The sequence below is a fragment of the Arachis ipaensis genome, chromosome B10 (genome assembly GCF_000816755.2).
Source record: "Arachis ipaensis cultivar K30076 chromosome B10, Araip1.1, whole genome shotgun sequence".
NCBI lineage: Eukaryota > Viridiplantae > Streptophyta > Magnoliopsida > Fabales > Fabaceae > Arachis > Arachis ipaensis.
In genome coordinates this window covers 10,228,652-10,234,897 of record NC_029794.2, presented here as the reverse complement: position 1 = coordinate 10,234,897, position 6,246 = coordinate 10,228,652, and positions in this window count along the sequence as shown.

Sequence of the window (6,246 nt, the reverse complement as noted above, 5' to 3'; positions counted from 1 at the left end):
ACACATTCATATTGATGAAGAACGAAGATACATCTTAGAATAGAGAATCAAACACGGATTGAAATAGAACATTAATACTTTTATTAATCCATAAAACTCAGCAGGGCTCTTCCCCTTAACCTAGGAGGTTTAGAAACTCATACTGATAGAGAATACAATAATAAATGTGTAAAGTGTCAAAAGGTCCTGAAAAAAAGTGTAAAAGTTCTCAAATAAATACTAGACTAATGACTCAGAATTACATAAGTAGGGTAAAACAGTCTTTTAGTGCTAAAATCCACTTCTGGGGCCCACTTGGTGAGTGTTTGTGCTGAGCTTGATTGAGATCCACGTGCTAGGAGGCCTCTAGGGTATTGAACGCTGGCTAGGGGGTTCTTTTTGGGTGTTGGACGCTGGTCTCTTCTCCCTTGGGCGTTGGACGCCAGAACAGGGCAAGAAGCTGATGTTGAACGCTAGTTTTGGGCCTTCAATTCTGAAGCAAAGTATGAACTATTATATATTAATGGAAATCCCTAGATGTTAGATTTCCATATCCATTGAGAACGCTCCATTTGGATGTCTATAACTCTAGAAAAGCTCTTTTGAGTGCAAGGAGGTCAGATCCAGACAGCATCTGCAGTGCTTTCTCTGTCTCTGAATCAGACCTTTGCTCTAGCTCCTCAATTTCAGCCAGAAAATACCTGAAATTGCATAAAAATACACAAACTCAAAGTAGAATAAAAAATATGAATTTTACACTAAAACCTATGAAAACTTAATAAAACTTAAACAAAACATGCTAAAAACTATATGAAAATGATGGCAAAAAGCGTACAAAATATTCGCTCATCACTATGCATAGCGTTTTCTCATATATAAATCTTGCTCATTGGGGGATATCCTTCTCGGAAATTTATACGTGCCCGATCACCCTGATAAACCCATATTTCGTGAGTTATTTTGTGCTTAATTTGAGTGATTTATTCAATCCTTCACCCACTTATTCATATTAATTGCATGGTTTTACTTTTCCTTCCTTATTATGTGATGTATGTGAAAAACATGTTTTCTAAGCTTCAAAATCAATTATTTTAATTGCCTTTATTTCCATTCGATGCCGTGATTAGTGTGTTGAGTAGTTTCAGATTTTCTAAGGCAGAATGACTTAAAGGATGGAAAAGGAAACATACAAAAATGGAAGAAAAGTGTGAAACGGAGTTTTGAAGAAATTGGTATCCACGCGATCGCATGGACGACGCGATCGCGTGCCAGAAGCGAAGAAGCAGCGACGCGGCCGCATGACTGATGTGACCGCGCGCCTTAAGTAGAACGCATATGACGCGGACGCGTGACTGACGCGACCGCGTGGCAAGGAAAACTCCAGATGACACGACCGCGTGACCCACGCGGACGCGTGACAGAGGCCATGTATCAGAATTTACAGAATACGCTCAAAGCGGATTCTGAAGCCTCTTTGGCCCAAATCCAAGTGCAGAACACATAGACTAGAGGCTATAAAGTGGGGGAATGCATCCATTCAAAAGGAGCTCGCATTTTTTATTACTTTCCATGATTTAGATTCAGTTTTGAGAGGGAGATTCTCTCCTCTCTCTCTTAGGATTAGGATTTAGGACTTCTCTTAGTTTTTAAGAGTGATTCTCGATCCAGGTTTTATGTTTCTTTGTTTTAAGCTTCCCTTTTCACTTTTACTTATTTATTCCAGCACTTGAGTTGATTATTTACTTTTATAATTTAATTTATGAATTATTCCATGTTATGATTTGAATTAATGATTTTTTGAGGTATTTCAGTTATTGATTGCTTTCTCTTTAATTTAAGTTATTATTGCTTCCCATCTACGGACATTTTTATTCCAGCAATTTTACTTTTTCCCCTTTTGGTCTTGGTTAAGAAATCAGTAACTCAACATTATCAAACTCAACATAGCTGATAATCGCTATCTTGCTAATTGAACCGAACTTCAATAATCCCAACTTTTTCTTAGGAATTAAACAGGATTCGAAGGTCAAACTAATTAGTCCCTTGACTTTCCTTTGCTTTAGTAAAGGTTAACTAAGTGGAATCTAGATTCAACTTTCATTATTGTTGAGAGAGATAACTAAGTTGGACTTCCAATTTCTTTTACCTTGCCAAAAGTTTGCTTTACAATATTTATTTATTTTAATTACCATTTATTTTACTTATCATTTAAATCACTTGCTTCTCACCTCTTAAACCCCGATTACAACCTTTATAGCCAATAATAAGAACATACTTCCCTGCAGTTCCTTGAGAAGACGACCCGAGGTTTGAATACTCGGTTAACAATTTTTAAGGGGTTTGTTACTTGTGACAACCAAAACGTTTGTACGAAGGGATTTCTGTTGGTTTAGAAACTATATCTACAACGCGACTATTTTTATGAACTTCTTTACTGGCAAAAATCCCAACGTCAAAATGGCACCGTTGCCGGAGAACTGCTAACGTGTGCCTTATTATTGGTTATTGTAAATATTTTTCTTTTGCTTGTTTATTTATTTTTGTTCTTCCTTTTTATCTTTATTTGCTACCATGAACTCTCACCCCTCTCGCTTTGAGTTTGGTTCTAACTTTGTTGAAGGAAATAGAAGTTACAGCAAGAATGTGCATCAAGGTCAGACCAATCAATGATGGATGGAGCCAAGAGGATCTAATCAACCCTTTAGGCAGTAACACCCTCCGAGATATCCTGGACAAAGACCATTCTACAATGCATACCCAGTTGAAAGATATGGTGGACAACCTTGTAACTACCAACAAGCCCCACCCCGTGCCTATAGACTATCCTTTCAACATAACCTCAAACCACCACACTCACAAGCTTCTCTTCACCATTCGCCACCATATGATCCTTTCTTACCCAGATTCCAATCCAATCACTCCCAACCACCACCACTTCTATATGTGTCCTGTCCAAATCCGGCAACCCGAGAAGCAGAGGTTCGCCTAAAGGAAACAGTAAATAAACTTCAAACAACCATTCGACAACTGGAGCAAGCAGTAATTCAATGGGCTTCTAGACACTCAATTATACAAGGGTCAGCCACAGCCCCATGTGGACAGTCTAATGAAGAGCGTAGCATGAAGGAGATACCAGAAGCTCCAGTGGACAAGACAGAGCATGAATTTGTACTAGAACAAGTAGAAGAAGCTGTCATTGTACAAGAAGATGAGTTGGTTGAAGATCTAGGAGATGCTGAACCTCCATGGGAATCCAGAACTGAGGAGAACTCCGTCAAGGATGTTACATTTGATGCTAAGGAGGATAGTACACAACCCCCAAGGCAAGTCATTTATGAAGAATCAGACGGAATAACCCAAGACACAAATTCCCTTGATAGTGATAGTCACAAGTTTAGCTCTCTTAGTAATGAACTTGCATCCGCAAGTGAATTCTCTGAGATCGAAGAATCTTCCCCAAGTGAATATGAAAACGATGCGGAGGTAGATTTCTCTCAACCTCCAATCTATGACTCAAGTGATGAGGAAGACATAGAAGACTTTGATCAGGACACTGATACAATTGTAGAACCTTGCAAGGAAGTGGAGGAATTCACAGAAGAGCACAAGGGAGTAGAACTTACAGAACCACCAGAAACACCTATCCCAAGGCCATTACCACCTAATACAAGCTTCAAGTGGGTACAATCCTTAACCTTTAACTTTACTTATTCACTTGAATATGGTTTACTTGAAACAGATGGCCAGCTTAGAGCTCTCTGCGGCTTTAAGAGTAAGAGGGAAATGGCTCGTACTCAGAGTTGGTGCACAAGGTTCAATAAGGGTCCACGCTTCACCTCGAAGTACATGGATTGGTATCATGCTCAATTGCATGGATCACGGAGAACGTTTGGTCACCATGGTGAGATTCTACTTTTTAAACCGCCCGGATGGAAACATATAGATCAAGACAGAGGCGGATTTAAAAACAAAGATCGGGATCATGGATTCTATTCTGACATTCGTCATCCCGGGAGCCTGAAAATCTGCTTGAAGCTGATCAGAAGCTTCATATGCCTAGTTTGGGACCCCGGAGGCTATTGGCATTCCAAACATTGGTGGAGATTTTTGGACGAATTTAAACATAAGCCGCCATAGCAGGAAGCTCCTACAATGTCCAACTTAAGGACTTAAACTAAAAGTGCTAGGTGGGAGACAACCCACCATGGTACGGTCGCTTCTTTTTTAATTTATTTCTTGTTAATTGCTTTCATTTTTATTTTCTTTTTATTTTACTTTATTGAACCTGGAATCATGCATAGCATTCACATTAAGCATTGTATTCTGCATACTACATTCTGCATTCTCAAAAAAAAAAAAAGCCACGCGATGCGACTGCATCAGCGACGCGTCCGCGTCGCAAGGAGAGGGGAGAAAATAAAAACGAACAGAGAGTCACGCTGGAGCGTGGCTGGAGGCGTGCCCGTGGCACAAATCGTCCCACGCGACCGCGTCGCTGACGCGTCCGCGTCGAGTGGGAATACTGGCCTCCCACGTGACCGCGTGACCCACGCGACCGCGTGCCCTGGATTTCGACATAACAAGGTGTATGGCCGAAAGTTGAGCTGAAATTGGGCTGGACTCGTGCTGGAAGCCCAAGCCCTACCACGCGACCGCGTCACCCTGGATTTTGGCAATACTAAGTTTTAAACAGAGAGTTGTGCGACCGCGAGGCTGCACTCGCGCCACTAGCACAAATCGAGTCACGCGATCGCGTGCCCCACGCGTCCGCGTCACCCAACCTTATCGTGCACCACGCGACCGCGTCGCCAGCGTCGCACAACCTATCCAGATTAGTGCCAATTTTCTTATCTTTTCTCCCCCAATCCTAATTTTTCCTCCCTCCTTTCTTACTTACTTCTTCTCCCCTTCTTTCCCTTCTCATTCTTCTCATCTTTTATTTTATTTTACTTAATTTATTTGCATATTTTATTCATTGCATCTTTATTTTGTGCATATTTTTGTTTTCTTTTCTAAATTTATTATTTTCCATTGGTGTTAAAAGTTCTTATTCAACGGTTATATCTTTTCTGGTATTATCTTGGTGCTTCATGACTTGTTTAATTTTGATTGAGTAATATTATTTAAATCAATGCCAATCTTTTATATCTGTATTACTTTTGCATTGACATGAATTTATATTATCTCTCCTTCCCCATTGTTGTACATTTTGTACCACTGGCATGCCATGGCTTCTATTGTTTTCTCACTTGCATGTTGTAGCTACCATGTAATTGAGACCCTTATTATTTGGCATTAACCCACCCATACTGTATTTATTTTCCTATCCTTATTTCTGGGTTACTCTTCTTCCCTTTTTCTTTCAGGATGGCCACCCGGAAGAGAACCGGAAGACGTTTACATGGGGAGACAGGCAAGTCAATCTGCACAATCTATAGAGAAAAGCATCAGTTGAAGCCACCCGTCCACTTGCGCATCTTAGCATGCACCGAGGACGGTGCAATCTTTAAGTGTGGGGAGGTCGATACCGATCTCCATGGGTTAGTACCTTTCTGTTTCAACACCAATGTTTAAATTTTCTTTGTTAAATTAGTTATTGCATTTGCATATTTTTTTGATTTTATGCATTTAGTTACTACTTGGTTAAAGTAATAATATTCTTTTAAGACCCTATCTTTGAAAAATTTCACTAATTTAAATTGAAAAAAAAAATTTATGTTAAAACTTGTTTGAAGTTGTATGTGAAACATGGTTTTTGAGCCAAAGAACACACAACCTGTGAGATTTTGAGCTTATTTATATGGTTACATTATTTAACCATAAATATTTTATTCTTGTGTGTTTACTTCACTATGATTGCAACCTTTGCTTTGTTCCATTCTATATGTCCAATATTTAGTGTATTTACATGCTTGCATATGATTGAGGCCATTGTTTGATTTTAGCTCACTTATCCCAAATAAGCCTACCCTTTAAATCACCATTGTCAGCCACTTTGAGCCTTTTTATCCCCATTTGTTCTGTATTTTACCACATCACTAGCCTTAAGCAGAAAAACAATTGAATATCCCAATTGAATCTTTGGTTAGCTTAAGATAGAGATTGTGCATCAACTAAGTGTGGGAAAACTGTGGAAACATGGATTAATAAGGGAATGTATCATGTTTCTAATTTATTTGAATATTGGAAATTTGGGAACCTACTCATGAAAAACCAAAAAAGAAAAATAATAGAAAATCCATGTGCATTGATAAGTTATGTTTATTT